Below are 19,454 nucleotides of genomic sequence, written 5' to 3' on the forward strand. Positions count from 1 at the left end.
GCAAAGGCATTGCTGAATGACACAGAATTGATGTGTTACAGAAATAGCTGATAAGGGACTAGACTGCAGCCCACACTAATCAAATTCCAGACTCTAATAGCCCAAGGGAATTCAAACTCTACAAGCCAGGGGCACAAACTACAGCCAATTCCATCACAGTCATTATAACAATATGCTTACATGGGTAAGCATGTCTACCTACAGTTATCACAAATATAAATGATAAACGTTAACCTTTTCTCCTTCAAAAGCCTCTTTTAAACTCCCATAGGGGGTTTTAAAGCTCGGCCAAAAGCAACTGTACATTAGAACTTCTTCAGAATACTAGGGAAGTAGTGTTTTGCACTTGATATTTGCAAACTTAAACAATTCAACTTATCCCCTTAGTTATATCAAGTTACAATAAATGGAGAAACAACTTGGGTGGCTTTCATGGGGCAGACTTAGGGCACACTCCCCAGAAGCAGACCGTGAGATGAGCATCTATTTGGCTGTGATTATTTGTTAAGGAAGAATTCCCAGGGAAAACTGGTAGGGGGATGGAGGAAGCAGGACAGAGAAGTGAAACCAAGCAAGGTACAGGCAAAGTCCTGCAAAAGCAGTGTCAGCCTGATCCTGTGAGAAAACTGCAGTTTGACATCTCCTGAGTTGCTCTGAACTGGGGAGTTGGGCTTTGGTACTCTAGCATCAGTTTGATCATTGGCTAAAGGCTTCTCCCATAGGATATAACTCAGAGAGACTTACAGCTCTCTGGTACCTTAGGAAAAGCAGGCTCCAGTAGCTCCAGGGCACTCTTCTGGTAAAGAGTTGCAAATTCTGGCTGTTGGAAGAGAAAGCAAACCAAGGAGGGAGTAGCAGAAGAAAGGAGAGGGCAGAAACCATAAAAGGGATTCAAGGAAATCTGAGCCAAAGATCAACACTCTTCACTAAAAGGGCCTTCCTTGAGAATGGTTGTAGAGAATAATCATACTACTTTGTTATCAATTACTAGTAATACATTGACTCAAGCCATAAGAGGAGCACAAAGAGAAAAGCTAACGCTTTTCTTTTCATCAATATCTAGTTGAGGCACAGTCCGTGCAGGAGAAGCTACATTACAGAGGAGGCATTTGAGAAGGGCTTTGAAGGACAAATGTGCTTTTTCAAAAGAACATATGGCATACAGCATTCTAGGAATAAAAGTAGCACAAGCAAAATGGTGGAGCTAAAAATATACAGGGTAATCTGAAATACAGTGAATAAAGCATTCTGGATTATCTATCAAAGGTAGGGAGTGATATGCTTCAAGAGGGAGTGATATGCTTCAAGAAGTAATTAATAATAAACTAGAAAACCTTCTTTATCAAAAGTGCTTGTCATTAATTTGTCAGCAATAAGCAGTTATTAGAGTTCTGAGAACCTAAATGGTATGAATAAACCCATACATTAGGAAGAACAATCTAGCAATGCTATGTTGGTTGGCTTAAAACGTCTCCAGTCAAAACCTTAAGATCTTGAACTTGGGTCACATAAAAGAAAATGGAAAAAGAAAACATTGCAGAAATAGAATCTACATTATTTGACAGCTTCCCAGGTAAATAACTAAATGTGAGTATGATTTTTTTTAATCTGGGTAACTGAAAAAGCATCAGTATATTTAATAGCAGATGAAAAATTTGTAAAGAAAGTTGGTTTAGGAAGGATGATAATTTGGTCATTTTATTTGTTTTTACATTATTTGAAAACATATGAAGGAGATAAAATGCTAGAAATAAAATAAATTATAAAAGGAAATCTAAGATTACATAAACAGGAAAAATCTTTCATCGAAACATAGAAACAAAGAACAAAAACAAATTTTAAATATGTGAAGTTAAATCCAGCTGATGCCTATTATAATCATTAGTAAATGTTTATTTACTAATGTTTGTTTGGATAATTTTGATCACTAAGCATTGTATGGATAGTACATGCCTAAAAGAAAACAAGCTAGCACTAAGATTATCACCAAGGACAAACTGTGTAGATGCTAAACAGGATAGACTAGAAGGTAAAACGTAACTACAAGGTAAAACCACTGCACAAAGTTCATGATTCAGTTACACGGAGATGAATGTGCATGCCCGGTCTAGGTGTAGAAGTAGGCTACATTATTGGACAGCACAGGGAATAGAATGAGTCCAGAAAGACTAAGTTGTATACGCCTCATTAAAATAAAAAGAGGAGAGACAGAGTCCCTAACTTTTGTGTAAATATAAATCTAAAAATATATATTTGAGAACATATGGGATATAGCACCCTTATTGCTTATCCCACCATGGTCTGTCAAGGTGATCAGTAAGTCCTATATTCCAATAACCACATAGCAATACGTAGGTCCCTCACATGTTTTACTAACTAGTTGACATCTCTACCTAAAAGAAACCACATCTGGGAAAATGTAGCAATTCACTCTCTTGGTGTCTCCTCTGAGTGGATGTAAATCCCAGCAAATCAGGCCTCTTGCTGCATGAAGGTTGCCCTGCCCCTGCTCTCATGTTGGAGAGAGGCGACCACCAGAGGGATAAATAGAACAGAGGGACCATATACGGTAAATATATGGTCTCAAAAATCCGATAGTCATCAATACTGCTTAAGTGAAAAATTAGTTCGAGTGTAGGAAAGGAAAAGAGAGAGAGGAAAAAATAGAGAGATAGATCATATATAGATAAAGACAGATAAAGATAAATATAGACATATTAACTATGTATAGATAGAAACCCCTGATGAGAATGATAGTTAAAACCCTAAAATTTCTAGCAGCCTGAGTGAATGGATTACACAATCCTCTATCTATAAGAAGCACAGAAATATAGGAGAAAGGTTTTGAGAGGAAGCTATATAAAGAAGTCTTTTATATAATGTGTTTAAGTAATGTAATTACATAAGTATGAAAAAATGAGAGGATCATCGTTCAATAATCACTCTTTTTCAATCATTCTTTAAATGTTTACAATTATATGCTATAAACTCAGTACAGTGTTGTCAACAGAGGGCACTACAGTGAACATGAACGCATATTCTTTGTTCTCATCATTTTGATTTTGGATCCATGAAGGGAAGGCAGAGATTTAGCATTATTAAAAAGTGGCAATTTTTATGAGAGACGTTTCTTTGATTTTCTCACCTTCAAATGAATTCCAAAGGCATTTTCTTTTGTATTAATCTTATAATGAGCTATTACTGAATTCTCTAACTGTTTATGCTAGATTTTCTGTCAATTCTTTTTGGGTTTCAGGTATAAAATCATGTCATCTGAAAATGTTGAGAATTCTGTAAATCCTTCTTTGCTTTTTAGCCACACATTTATTTTACTTTTCAGTTTCAGTCCTGTCACCTACAGGAAAACATTAAATAAAATTGACAATAGTGATCTTCCTTGTCTTATTCTTGTAAATAAAGGGGAAATTTCAAATTTCATTAGTACCCAAGATACTGGTTGATGATGTTACCTAGGTCCATATATCTTCATATTTCGTTAGGAATTTTTATCAGAATGAAGTTTAATTTCACCAAATACCTTTTTTGTTAAATATGAAAATAATATTTTTGTTTCTAGCACTGATTAATATGTTTACTAATGTTAATCAACATTCTAATATTGAATTAAACCTGCCATTTTTGGATGAATAATATTTGTCATAGTAGTTTTCCTTTTGAAAAAACATAACAAAATAATAGCATAGCAGTATAAGGGATATAGACTTATCCTCCATAACTAACAAATGCTAGCATATTTTATATTGCTTAAAATTTAAATGTGTGTGTGAATATACATATATATGTATTCATATGAAGTTCCCGATTTCATCATCTCATTCCAACTTCATTTCTTCCTTCTACAAAATACACCTTTACAACTATCCTAATATAGTTAGCCCATGCATCTGTTCTTTTATAACATTTTATCACACAACACACACGCACAAAGTGAACACACCCACACACAACACCTATGGTATTGTTTTGTATTTTTTAATATACAAAAGAGTAACCACTCTCCATGTCTTTTATATGACTTGGATATTTTGTTATACTGCCTGTATTTCCCCATTAGCATGTGTTTCTCTGAGACTATTTTAGTTGACTTTTTTGATTTAAAGAATAAATGTTTGACAATAATTTTCATCAGTTTGGAGGTTATAGCATTTTTCATGTGGCTTTTTTCTATAACTTGTTTATTTTCCTTGTTTCCTCCTTTGCTGTTTGTATAAGTAATGATGGCCTATGCTACCTCCTGTATGTCCCACAGACGCTGCCCTCCACTGTCACAATTTGTGAGCCATGAGATCCAAGACTGTCATAATAATCCCAGAGTCTGGTCCCAACACCCTTGCATGTAGCCTGCCTCTGGGTATGGTTTCTTCTATTCTGGTCCACAAAGATTTTTTCCTTTCTTAATTCGAGTTAAATATTGAGTTGTATGTTTTTATTCTATAATGTCTATGTGTTTTGAGCAAGGTGAAGGTTTCAGCATATGCCCAAGATTCCACCTTGAAATGGAAGTCTTCAACAGAGAAGACTGATTATATTGTTCCTGGCTAACAGGGGGTCTCCTTGGTGTTCAGGGAAAAAAACTTAGTCACCATTTTGTTTTATTCTGTAACAATGCCTAACTTGACCGCCACTACACAAAAGTCTGACATATTTACAGCCTGCTTTTGGCAAAGCTGACATGATTGAAAGTTTCTTCTTTTAGCTCCACAACTTCTGTTTCTGTGTTAAGGTACAAAAAAGGGCTAACGCAATGTTTTAGGAGCTCTACTGGGCAATCAGCACCCCTTCCAGTGCTACAGTAGCCAAGATTGTGCCAAATTTCTAGCTTCATTAAAGCTGTAGTTTTGTTTTATTGTTGTTGGTTTTGCTTTGTTTTGTTTTTCCAGTGTATTCAGCTGGTTTCAGGGTAAGAGACCAGAAAAATATGTTTTCTATACCATTTTAAACCAGAATTATTCAGGCTATCCTTAAAGCATAGTTAATATTAATATATACACACATATATATAAAACACCTATATATACATATAGAGGTGTATATACATTTATATACACATATATATGTATATATACATACATATACATATACACATATATACATATACACATATATATGTATATATACATACATATATATGTGTATGTATATATACATATATATGTGTATATATGTGTATATATACGTATATACGTATATATAGGGGTGTGTGTGTGTGCGTATGACAGAGATTCAACAACAGTTTGTCCTGGATTATACAATTATACAATTCATTATTTAAAGTTCCTGTCTCTTTCTCTACATGATTTCATTTATAGTGAATGTTTGACTGTTTGTTAGTTTGGAAAGTTTTCCTCTTGCTAAAATAAGCATTTTTAAATGATGGTTTGTGTTGTAATTATAAAAAGAATGCCTAATTGTTTTAGAATTTTTTGGAAAAACCAAAAGAAACAGATGTAAGAAACCAAAATAATTATTTTTTCCAAAATTTCTCAAGGTCTTCTCTGAGACAAAAACTTATGAGCAAAACGTGTTCAATGCTTTTCTCCATTCGATTAGAATGCTTATTTTTTCCACAAGTAACATAGCTCACAATAATTTCTCCCTTATGGAATCTAGATAATGATAACATTTACTATAAGCCGCCTTTGAGATTTTCTTTTAAAAAAAAAAAATATTTTAAAGACGAGGCCTCACTATGTTGCCCAGGCTGGCCTCCAACTCCAGGCTCAAGCTGGCCTTCCACCTTGGCCTCTCAAGTAGCAGGGGACAATATAGGCTTGCACCACCATGCCCAGTGGGATTTACTGACTTAAGTTTCTTTGAAAGTTTAGAACATCATTACTAGAAAAGTTAGGAGTAAAAGAAGGCATTGATAATAATCCCACCTATACCTTAATGTCCAAAAAGCTAATTTTTTTCAGTGAAAGGAATTGTGCATTGCACATACTATACTATGATGGCAAAAAAAAAAAAAAAAAAAAAAAAAAATCATCAAATTACCCGCAGATCAGTAATGTGATACTCACTGACTCTCTGGGTAAGGGATTTGAACAGAACATAGAGGAGAAGATTGTCTTTGCATCATGATGTCTCAGGTCTCATGTGAAAGACACAAAGGGCGGGGACTGGAATCATGTGAAGGCTCATTCGTTCACTTACCTGGAAATGTATATTGACCCTTTGCTGGAGTTCTCCATTCCTTTCTATGTGAGGACTAGAACGTTGTCTCTCTCTGTGGACTAGAATGAGCTTCTTCCATGGTACAATGAATGGGCTCCAGGGAAATCTATTAGAAAGACAGAAACAAGCCAAAGTCACATCCTCTTTTATGATGTAGCTTCTGTAGTAGTGCAGCATTACTTACCATACATTCTGTTTGTAGAGGTGGTCAGGAAACCCTGTCCTGCCCAGGTTCAAGGGTAGAAAAAATAAATTCTACCTCTTGAAGGGAGTGGCTTTCTGAAAAAAACAAGTGGGACCTGAAATATTACTGTGGTCATTTTAGTAAAAACCAATCATTCGGTGATAGAACACAGAGAGTAAAAAGTAATAGGGAATGGACCTTCCCTCCTGGAACAGCTGCTCTATTGAACAGAGAGAAAAGTTCCTCTGCTTCAGAGCTATTATTGGGTGCTTCCATGGGATTGCCTAGGGCTTGGGTGTAAGGGGAGAGAGGAAATAAAAAGAAGAATTCTACAATATCTCAGAGCTTGTAGAGTCTCCTTCCTCGAGCCGGAATTGGAGTGGCTTCTGCTGGAGTGCTCTGCAGCCCAGTTCATTTCTGAGATGTGGGCAGGATACTATGGGGGAAGTGGTAAACTCACCATTGGCCCCATGGTACTTCAAATTCTGGTGTTCTTCCCCCACCCACAAGCTGCTACCTACCATTCAAAAGTTTCAAATAGCTGCTCCATGTATTCTAATTTTGTAATTTTACATAGTGGGAGAATTGAAACTGTTCTCAAGAGAATTGATAAATAAAAATATATAATACCCATCATAAAAACTATGATTATAAATATATACATGTAATAAAACGTTATACATACCTTTTAAAAGTGAATCGAATTTATCTATAATTTTTCATAATCACATGAATAAGCTCCAAAAATTATCCAAGTGAAGTAAATTGTAAAAGAACCCATGTATTACACAATACATTTTGTGTAATTATTAAAAATTATATCAAATATTAGAGAATATACAGAGGTTGAAATTTGAAAGACTAACCAGTAAATAGTTAATGCTAACTATTGTTAGTGGAGAAGGTAGTAAAGAACATTTACATTCTGTATTATAAATTTTACCAATTTTGTAACATAAATTTTTTCACATGTTAATATCTAAAAACAGATGTGTCTTTTAATCTCCATAGACCATGTAAGAGTTTGGATTTAACATGGCCTTGTACTTCCATCCAGTCTTGCATAATGCTTGTCAGTGCCTTGGATAGAGAAAAGTAGCATAGTCTTTTAAGAAATGGTATATTAGCAGTGCTCTTAATGGAATACAGGGAAATTCTGTGGGGAAAACTACCTTATATCTTACTGAACATATTATAAGACCTCAACAGAGAGAACATTTTAAAGGAAATAATTAAATAACTTAAAAAATGGAGGAATATATCATTTTCATGGATTCAAATAAATGGTGCTGGGCCTATTAGGTATCCTTACGAATAACTTGATCCCACTCACATAGCAAATCAATTCTAGGCAGAATACAGACCTAAGTAAAAGTGGAAAATAACATTTTTTTGAAATTCTAAGACTTTATGTTTATGAATTTGGCATAGAGAAAGCTTTCCAATTGAAATAAACCAAAAAATCATTAAAATATTGATAAACATTAAACAATTAAAAATATTCATTAATCAAAAAACATAATTAAGAGTACACAGAGGTAAGACACAGTAGGGGACAAAACATTTGCAATCCATGTAATTAACAGAGGACTAAGATCCAGAATACATAAAACAACTTCCACAAATAAAACTAAAAGACACACACAATTGAATAGAAAAATGGGCAAAATACTTGAGTAGACCCTTCACAAAAAAAGATATTCAAAAAGCCAGTAAAAATTCTGAAAATATGCTTAAGTGCTCATCCATTAGTAATAAAATAAATGCCAATTTAAATATAATACTAGTTTAATTGGGAACACTATTACACATACACCGCAATGCTTAAGTTGAAAAAGACTGATAAAACGTATAACAAAATGCGAAGAAAATAACCAAAATTTTCAAAAACTATTTATGTCAGTAAAAATATTTTAATCACTTTAGCAATTAGCATGACAGAGGCCCAGCGCAGGTGGCTCACGCCTGTAATCCCAGCACTTTGGGAGGCTGAGGTGGGCAGATCACCAGGCCAGGTGATCCAGACCATCCTGGCTAACACGGTGAAACCCCATCTCTATTAAAAATACAAAAAATTAGCCAGGCATGGTGGCAGGCACCTATAGTCCCAGCTACTCGGGAGGCTGAAGCAGGAGGATGGTGTGAACCTGGGAGGTGGAGTTTACAGTGAGCTGAGATCCTGCCACTGCACTCCAGCCTGGGCGACAGAGCGAGACTCTCTCTCAAAAAAAAAAAAAAAAAAAATTAGCATGACAGTGTCACTTGAAATTGAATATACTTATGGACAATGACCATGCTTTTTCACTCCTAAGTGTATATCCCAAAACATGTATAACTGTGCCCCAGGAAACATGTAATTAACTATTCAAAAACGCATTACTTATAATATTTTCAAACAGAAAATAACCAAACTGTTCATCCACTACAGAACAGATAAATAAAATATGCTATATTCTATCAATGGAATATTGTATTGTGATGAAAATGAATTAAACTACAGCTCACACATAAAATATATTAATTTCAAAAATATAATTTTAAGCCAAAGAAACTATACACATACCCATGATATATTATTCAATTTCTATAAAATTCATAACAGACGAAACTATGAAACAGTCTTATAAGTCAGAAAAGTGGCTACTTTGGGGATGGAAGGAGGAAGTATAGATTTAGATACATCAGAGATGGCATAAGAGGAACTTTTTGATTTTTCTAAGCAATATTTCATTTGTATGTGTGTCATGCCTCAGGTGTTTACTTTGTAATATGTTATTGTACACTATTTAATTTTTAATATTTCCTATAAGTAAGCATTTTAAAAGTAACCTCTGCATATGAAAATTTTGCTAAAAAATAATTAACATATTTCACTTCTATTTTTCCTTTTATATATGTGTGACAAGTGAAATAATAGCATTCAAAGATGTCCACATCCTAGTCCAAAAAACTTGTGCATATGTTACCCTGAATGTTAAAAGGGATTTTTCAGATGTGAATAGGTTAAGGATTCTGAGATGGGAGGATTATCCTGGATTAGCAGTGTGGACCCAAGGCCCAGTGTGATCACAAATGTCCTTCCCTATAAGAGGAAGGCTGGATGATCAGTCAGAGGAGTTGATGTGATGATCCAAGTGTATCTAAGAGTGTGGAGAGAAGTGATGGGGAGAGAGGAGAGGGACAGTGAGAAAGAGAGGGAGAGAGGCAGAGAAGGAGGGGGAGATAAATTTGAAGATACTCTGCTGAGAGCTTTAAGATAAAGGAATAGTCTGTGAGTCAAGGTATACAGCAGCCTCTAGTAGCTGAAAAAGCCAAGGAAATGAATTCACCCCTAAAGCTTCCAGAAAAGCACAGCCCTGCTGACTTCCAGAACTGTAAGATAAATCCATGTAGTTTTAAACAATTAAGTTTGTGGTAATTCATTATGATAACAGTAAGAAATTAATACAATATGCAAAATGATGGTATGTGACTTAAAAAAATCTATATATGAATTGTAAATATATCTTCCCAAATGCATACCATTAAAATTTTTAAATAAGAAAGTGTTACATTATTGTTTAATTACAAAACATTTTTTCTTAGTGATAAGTAAAAAATCATTATATTATCTCAAATTTGATGAAATATGGAATGTAATTTCATATGCTGGAGTTTACATTATAAATACATAATAATCAAAAAAATATATATATACACACACACATATGAATTAAGAAGTGTTTAAGCATATTTACTTTCTTTCATTAGAATCCATTCCTTAGTTCAAAGAGCTTAATATCCATAGGACTAATAGAAAGACACATTTATGAAAGTGATGGCAAGTGAGTTCCTTTGGATTAAAGGGCCTCACTGGCATTGACTACAATAATCATTAACTATTGTGAAATAAGTAGATCCTTACTGCTACTCACTGCCTACAGCTATGCATGTGATTGTCAACATAGGCTTCTTTGAGGAATGGTTAGCTTTCTGGTGCATTGTCTGAGGTCTTCAAAGAAATGTTCAAAGTGTCACATAGTGTGCACTCCAAACTAGGGTATCCCAGACTTACTCTCCAAAATTTGGTTTAAAATCATCCAGCCATTTTCCAATGATGTGATAACAAGTAAAGAAACAATCAGACAAAAAACTTGTATTATACAGATTGGTTTGCTATTGACTTTAACTGACAAAACATTTGGACAAGTTTTGTAATGCTGCCATTGTTCTCTGAATCCACCTTAGAGCATAATCAGGATGAGTAAGTCTATACTGTTGTAACTTGTGATAGTCTGAGAGAGTTGCTATAAAAATGGCAGAAGCACTAGGTGGAAACATGTGTACGTTACTCATTTCAGATCAGAATACCTGGGTGCCATCCTAAGCTCCATTGCTCTTTCACACATGACTGGAATAAATGTAGCACAGGGTGTGATTCTAAGGTGCTTCAAATCAGGAAGAGAGATGACAAATATTGCCTTTAATCAACCATTCACTTTTTAAACTTTTATTTTAAGTTCAAGGGTACAAGTGCAGGTTTGTTACCTAGGTAAGCTTGTATCATGGAGTTTTGTTGTACAGATTATTGCATCACGCAGGTAGTAAGCCAGTACCCATTAGTTATTTTTTTCTGGTCCTTCCATCTTCCCACCTTCCACCCTCCGAAAGGCACCAGCGTTTGTTGTTCCCCTTTATGTTTCCGTGTGTTCTTACCCTTTAGCTCTCACTTGTATGTGAGAACATGTGACATTGGTTTTCTGTTCCTGTGTTAGTTTGCTAAGGATAATGGCCTCCAGCTCCATCCATGTCCCTGCAAAGGACATGATCCCATTCTTTTTTACAGCTGCATAGTATTCCATTGTATACATGTACCACATTTTCTGTATCCAGTCTTTCACTGATGGGCATTTAGGTTGATTCCATGTCTTTGCTATTGTGAATAGTGCGCAATGACAAAGAAGTTTCCATTTAAAAACATAAAAGTTTAGCAAATGTCTAAAATACCTCCTATAATACAAAGTACAACTAAATGTGTCTCTCTTTCTTTTAAAAGATGAAAATCAGGTCAACCTGTTACTTTACTGTGTTTAAAATATCTACACTCAACTCCTGAAAAGTTAATCCACACTTTACTCTTAAAAAGCTAATCTAGTCCTCTTTTATTTACCTTCTAATAACATTTATCACTTACTTAGAGATTGTGGGTAAATGGGAAATAGTTAATTATTTCAAGATTTCAGAATACTGAAAAGTCAATATTTAGGATTTATTTTCCACTGTTATAAACACAAATGATGTTTATTTAACATTTCCTTTAAAAAAGGTTTTTAAAAATTTAACTATAATTACACCTTCATGCTAATAAAAATGTGAATCCTTATTAATTAAGTTACTTAACTGAACCATGGAACATACAACGCTTACAACTATCACATTTCAAAAACATAGAAAATTGTCATTTTGAAGGTTCATTGATTTATCTAACTTTACTATATTATAAATTATTTATTTATAATATACTCATTGCCAGCAAAACTTTTTAATAAAGGTTTATAAAGGAAATTATTCGGCTGTGAAATTGGAAGCAAAACTGTTGCAGCTCAACTGAATTTTATTTTTTACTATTTCACCAACTGTAATCTAAATGACTTTTATAGTGCCTCCAACTAAAAAGGATTATCTAGTCAGAATATATCAGTACATAATAAATGTGCTTCATTTCTTCCAAGTTCTTATAGCTGACAGCCAAAATGAATGTTTGTCTCAGTGCTGGCACCAGGGGTACTTCTGCAGAAACTATTTCATGGTCCATTGAACCCTAAAGGACATTGTTTTTAAAGGCATATTATCAGAAACAGAGAAGCAAGTTATCGTAGAGGCTATTACAGGTACTACTGAAACTTGAGTATGTACCTCTAGTTTAGTTGATATTTTGAAGACACTACTATCCTAAAGATTTCAGCTATAATTGTACATTTCTCAAAACCTTCATAATTTTATCCATCTGATAAAATATCTATATGTATGTATTTGGAAGGTTGGGTAAGAAAGCATAAAAATTGTAGTGCCTTAAATTATAAATAATGACAGATAGGGGACATTTACCTAGCATTTAAAACTTTCATCAGATATTCTGTTTCCATGAATCCTTACCTGACTTTCCAATCACTAGAAAGAGTTATATACTTGGTCACCTTGCATTTCTCCTCTGTGCTGCTGCAGCAATATGTTTAAGACATTTATTGATGCCCTCTCACCAAGCATTATGTTTGTTTCTTTATATATGCCTTCTCTACAAGATTGAATTACCTGAGGACAGAGTCCAAGGGTTTCATACTTACATCATTATGCAAACACCATGACTGACAACATTGGTGGATTTAAAGATTTTGAATATGAAGCACTTCTCCAAATAAATGATACAAGCTACATCACACATATTATAGAAGGTCACATAACCTTTATGTTTTATGCTTGGGATTTGGCATAATTTCTTAAAGTATTTTTGTTTAAGCTTTGTTCAAATGCCTTGTTGAACATTTTCACATGCAAAGGATATACATCTACATATCTATATCTATATCTATCTTCTTATTTTATTACAGCTTATTCAGGTCAGTGTAACCAAATTCAACTGATGGATAGATGCCATCTTTACATCTAGTTGGTAAGCAATAAATTCATAGATTCTGCTTTTATTTTACCTGAAGTTTTCTACTAATGCGTTTATTTAGTTGATAATTTATAAACTCATTGAATTTTCTTATTAGAAAACAACATGAAAACTATCTAGTCTAATTCCCATGTACTGGCATTTACTCTATAGCAACTTCATAAGAAACATCTGTCATTTGTATATGCCTAAAGATTTTAAATGGATTACATTAAAGAATGGCTTACATTTTTGTATGTTTGTATGTTATTTATTTAATTGATTGTGTATACACACACACACACACACACACACACACATCTCCTTGGTATAAATAATTTAAAAACCATGACTTGTTATTTTTTAAGCGAAAATAGAATGACATGACCAAGATAAAAAGGTAGCCATGCAATCGCTGTATAAAAATATGACTTTCTACTTTTTGAGGTGAAATTGTAAAAGTACATAAAAATATCTTAACCAAAGTAAGCTTCACAGATATTTAAATCTCATGCAAGTCTTCATTTACAGTATGCAGAGAGATGCTGGGATCTGAAGGATATTAACATGGCACATGTAAGAATAGTTTACAAGATGTTTTTTATGATATCCACCAATGAAAGCATATGTACCACTAAGAGACAATTCAATTCAAACAGTTCCCATTGAGCTGGGAATAAATAGAGATGTAAATAGGAAGCAAATAGAGCTCAAAAATGGAAGTATTTTTCTAGAGAGTAAGCACCATAAGATCCAGCTATATACATTTGATACACTGCTTTATGATTCAAGGATTAAAATCTAGTCAGAATTCCTAAGAGAGTTATTTTGAAATTTCTTTGGTTACAGAAACCTTTGAGAACTCTGATGAAATAAGTGAACAGTCTCCAAAACAAGAGACATATATGTACACCACTATGAAACTTTGCATAATATTTTTGGGGCTTCATATCTGCCTTAAGACTTACTTATAGATAATAGGCTAAGATTTCATGATCTAGATAAATTTATGTCTTCTGCGGCCAGCCACGACGGCTCACACCTGTAATCCCAGCACTTTGGGAGGTGAGCTGAGATCACGCCATTGCCCTCCAGCCTGCCCTACAAGAGCGAAACTCCATCTCAAAACAAAAACAAACAAACAAACAATAAAAAAGTATGTCTTCTGACATTAACTTAGGCTTTAAAAGAAAATGAACAATAAATAATTGAGACATAAAAGTATTGGTAAAGAGTGAAATGTATTTTACATTGTTGATTAAAGGTAAATTTCTTTTTTTGAAGATAGGTTTGTAGGATTAAAATTCCTTTGTAAAATCAGTTGCTGAGCAAGAATTTTCAATGTAATTAATGCCCAGCTCTATTAAATATAATTAATTCTAGTGGCTACAACAAACCTGCCTCCAAAACTCAAAACTCAGTGCCTATGACAAGAAAGGGTTGTTTCTGACTTTTTAAAGTCCAATTTTTGTACTAAAACATGCACACAAATGTTTGCACCAGCATTATTTGTAATCAGCAAACTTAGAAGAAACCAACTAGGTCGACGGGTAAATAAGCTGTGGTACATCCATGCAATGGGATATTATTCAGTACTAAAAAGAAATGAGCTATAAAGGGATTAAAAAATGGACAAAACTTAAATGTATATTACTTATACTACTAAGTAAAAGAAGCTCATCTGAAAACATTATATATTATCTAATTCCAACTATATGACATTCTGGAAAAGGTAGAAGCATAGAGACAATAAAAAGATCAAAAGTTGCCAGGGATTAAGGGTAAAGGAGAGATGAATAAACAGAGCACAGAAGATTTTTAGGACAGTGTATTATTCTTTATGACACTATAGTCATAGATACAAGTTATCAGAGGCTGGTCAAAATCCACAGACTGTCCAGCAGCAACAGTGACCCCTAATATAAACTATGGGCTTTAGGTAAAAATGATGTGTCAATGTAGGTTCATCAACCACAACAAATGTATGACTCTGGTGAAAGATGTTCATAGTGGGCAAGGCTGTGTGTGCGTGCACGTGTGGGCCTGGAGTTAATGGGAAGTCTCTGTATTTTCTGCTGAATTTTGCTGTGAACCTAAGTGTTTTAGAAATAAAGTCTATTTAAAAGGAAACAAACAAACAAACAGAAAAAAATGAGGAGTAGATATCCCTGCTCCATCTTGAAGCTAATCATGTGATCCCCAGAGTTGATGTGGAAAAAAAGAGAAATGTACAGGACATTACAGTTTAACAGCTCAGGCTCAATGTAACTGTGATGGCTAATATTATGCATCAATCTTACTGGATTACAGTGCATAATTGCTTGGTCAAACACTAGTCTAGATGCTGTTGTGAACGTATTTTGTTATTCATTAATTTTTATTTGTAATTGATACATAAAGTTGTACAAATTTGTGGGGTACAGTGTGATGTTCCAATGCAGGTGTATATTGCATAATTATCAAATCTGGGTAATTACTGTATCTATCACTTAATACATTTATCATTCCCTTGTAGTGATAATGTTCAAAATCTTCTCTTCTAGCTTTCTGGAAATATACGCTACATTGTTATTTCCTATAGTCAACCTATTGTGTAATAAAACACTATAATTTATTCCTCCTGTCTAACTGTAACTTTGTACTCATTGACTTATTACTCCTTACTAGTCTGTTTTGGTTTTCTATTTCTACATAGTTCAATCTTGGTAGGTTGTATGTGTCCAGATATTTATCCATTTCTTCTAGATGTTTCAATTTGTTGGCATATAGCTGTTCATAATTGTTTTTCTAATGATTTTACGTTTTTCTATCATATAAGTTGTAATGTCTCCATTTATTTATTTAAGTCTTCTCTCCTTGTTTCTTATTGTAGATAACAGTTTGTTGTTTTTTTAATCTTTTCAAAAACTCTTTGATATTTTGTATGTGGTTTTTTTATCCCTATTTTGTATATTTTTGCTCTGATTTTTGTTATGTCTTTCCTCCTGCTAATTTTGGATTTTGTTTTCTTTCTTACTTTTCTAGTTCCCCTGAGGTGTAATGTTAAGTTCTTTGAGATCTTTCTACTTTTCTATGTAGGAATTTACTCCTATAAACATTCCTCTTTGAGCTCATTTGTTATATCCCATAGGTTTTGTTATATCATGTTTCCGTTTTCCTTTCACACAATGATTTCTTAAATTTTACTTTTTTTCATTGACCAATTTTTTTTGTTCAGAAGTATGTTATTTAATTTACATAAACTTACACAGCTTATAATATTTCTTTTGTTATTAATTTGTAGTTTTATTCTATTGTGGTCAGAAAAGATACTTGATGTGATTCCAATTTTTGAAAATGTGTTAAGACTTGTTTTGTGAGCTAACATATGGTCTATCCTGGGGAAACTTCCATGTACTATTGAAGAAAAAAACCTGTATTCTACAGCTGTTGGATGGAATGTTATATAAATATCTGTTAAGTACATTTGGTCTAGAATTTAAAATTCAGTGTTTCTTTGTTGTTTCTCTATCTAGATGGTCTAGATTGAAATCCTCTAATTTATTGTGTTATAGTCACTCTTTCCCTTTAGGCCTATTAATATTGGTTTACATACTTGGGTACTCTTCTGTTCTGTGCATATATATTTACAATTGTTATATTTTCTTGCTGTATTTACCTATTTATCATTATATAATGGTCTTCTTTGTATTCTCTTATTGTTCTTAGGTTAAAGTTTATTTACCTGATATAAGCATGGCTAAGATGCTCTCTCGGTTTCCATTTTCATGGAATATCTTTTTCCATTCCTTCATTTTTTTTCAGTGATGTCTTCATAGGTAAATTGAAGTTCTTATAAACCACATACAGTTGGGTCTTGTTTTTCTAATCCATTCAATCTATGACTTTTAAATGAATACTTTAATTCATTTCTATTCAAGGTTATTAGTGACCTTATGGGTAGGCTTTATTACTGCCACTTGTTTTACTTGTTTTCTGATTGTCTTGTATATTTTTTCTTCTTTTTTTCATCTTTCACTATCTTCCTTTCTGGTTAAGTGATTTTGTCTCTAGTATATTTTGATTCTGTGTTGTTAATTTTTAAGGTACCTATTATAGCTTTTTGCTCTGTGATTATCATGAGGCTTACAAATAAAATATTGTCATCATAATAGTTCATTTTAAACTAACAACAACTTAACTTTGATCTCAAATAAAAGTGACAGAAATAAACTCTACAATTTAACACCATTCCCCACCCTTCATTTTGACTTTAGGATGTTTCAATTTGTATAATTTCATATTGCTTGTTTCTTAACGAATTGTTGTAGTTATTACTGTCTTTAATAGTTTTGCCCTTTAATCTTCATTCTTAAAATAAAAGTGGTTTACACACCGCAATAACATCCTTAGATTATTCTGAATGTGTCTGTAATTGTTACTTTTTAAAGTGAGTTTTCTTACCTTCAGATATTTTCTAGCTATATTTTAGCATCCCTTTCTTTCAAATTTGAGAACTCTCTTTAACATTTATTACAAGAAATCTGGCATAGATGAATTCCCTCAGCTTTTGTTTGCCTGGGGAAGTCTCTCTTTTGTGTTAGAAGGCTAGATTTTCTGGGTATGGTGTTCTTGGCTGTAAGTTGCTGTTGTCGTTGTTGTTTTCCCTTCAGCCCCTGGAATATATTATCCTGCTCTCCCCAGTGTTTCTGTTAAGAAATATTCTGAAAGCTGTCCTGGAACTTCATTGAATGTGATGTGTGTCTTTTCTATTGCTGCTCTTACTGGTTTTTTTTTTATCTTTGATTTTGAAAGGTTTGATTATGATGTGTCTTGTGGATTTCTTCTTTGGGCTGAATTTGATTGGTAACTACTGAGCTTTCTGTACCTGGATGCTGTTTCCTTCTCCAGGATTGATAAATTTTCAGCATCATATTTTTAATTACAATTTCTAAGTATTTTTCCGGCTAATCTACTTGAGAAACTCCTATTATGTGGATGTCAGTTCACTTGATGTTCTCCCATAAATCTCATAAGTCTTCTTTATGCTTTCTGATTCTTTTTCCAGTTTTGCTCATCTGATGGAGTAATTTTATATGTTCTGTCTTAGAGGTCATTGATTCTTTTCTCTGTTTGATCAACTCTGCTTTTGAAGCTTTCTAATTAGTTTTACAGTTTGATTATCACATTTTTTATTTCTGAGATTTATGTTTTTTAAAATGGTTTCTCTTTCTTTGTCAAATTTCATATTTTGTTCCTGGATTGTCTTCCAAATTTTATTTAGTTTTCTATCTGCATTTGTGTGATTCATTGAATTTCCTTAAAAGAATTATTTATTCTGAATTTTTATTCAAGCATTTCATAGGTCTTCAGTTCTCCTTGGTCCAATTCTGGATCTTTGTTGGTTTCTTTTAGTGGCATCATATTTCCCTGAAATTTTACAGTCTTTCTGTCCTTACATGAATGCCTGCACATTTGCAGAAATTGCCAATTATTCCGGCTTTTGAAGGTATTTGTTAGTGGTGCAAAACCTTTACTACTTAATATCAGAGGTTAATTGGTTAATTGCTGGCCTGCCATTGCTTCTCAGTCTGGAGAAGACTTATAGTTGAGCTCTGGAACTTCAGTGCTGCTCTGGAACTAAATTATCTGTCGTGGTGTTATTTCCAGGTCTGGGAAAGATTTCAGCAAGCACAAGATCTTACTTGCCAATCTTTCAGTTGTTTGCAGGTCAGAGGAAAGCTCCATGTGAGCACTTAGACTTTGTGGAAATTTGGGGCAGAGATTTGGGCCTTCTTGTAAATCATACCTACCTGCAATGTTATGATGCTAGCCAATCTCCTCAGTATGACATCTCTGCTAAGACCCATGCACCTGTCACCTCAATCAGCACCCCCAATTTTGTCCTTAACTTAGAGTACTAAGTGATTCAGCTCTCCTGGAACTTTCAATGGTTTTCATGAGATGAGATTAGAGTTGAGTTTCCATGAATATTTTCAGACTGGTGAAATGATCAAACATCCATCTGCAATTCCTCTCTTCCACCTTCAAAACTGTGGGTGGAGGGAAGTTCTCTGTAAGTGGCATTATGCCAGCTATGTGGAGGAGATGGTGCAGTTGAAAATGACCATTCCTCTTTCCAGTTGTGGCTTCTCTCAGTTCTCTGGGCATAAATAGTTTGTCTGCTTCTCATCCAAGTTCTGGTGAATTCAGTGTGGCATTCTTGTCTTTTAATAATTTCTTTTTTTTTTTTTTTTTTTTTGTTTTTTTTTTTTTTTTTGAGACGGAGTCTTGCTCTGTCACCCAGGCTGGAGTGCAGTGGCCGGATCTCAGCTCACTGCAAGCTCCACCTCCCGGGTTCACGCCATTCTCCTGCCTCAGCCTTCCAAGTAGCTGGGACTACAGACGCCCGCCACCTCGCCCGGCTAGTTTTTTTTTTTTTGTATTTTTAGTAGAGACGGG

General features: G+C 33.9%; 1 pseudogene; it reads left to right on the top strand.

Annotated features, from left to right (window-relative positions):
- The first annotated feature begins 539 nt into the window (after positions 1–539).
- LOC126948925 (uncharacterized) overlaps positions 540–19,454 on the top strand; it is a 42,943-nt pseudogene continuing 24,028 nt past the window's right edge.

This window comes from Macaca thibetana, chromosome 2 (genome assembly GCF_024542745.1).
Source record: "Macaca thibetana thibetana isolate TM-01 chromosome 2, ASM2454274v1, whole genome shotgun sequence".
In the NCBI taxonomy this organism is placed as follows: domain Eukaryota; kingdom Metazoa; phylum Chordata; class Mammalia; order Primates; family Cercopithecidae; genus Macaca; species Macaca thibetana.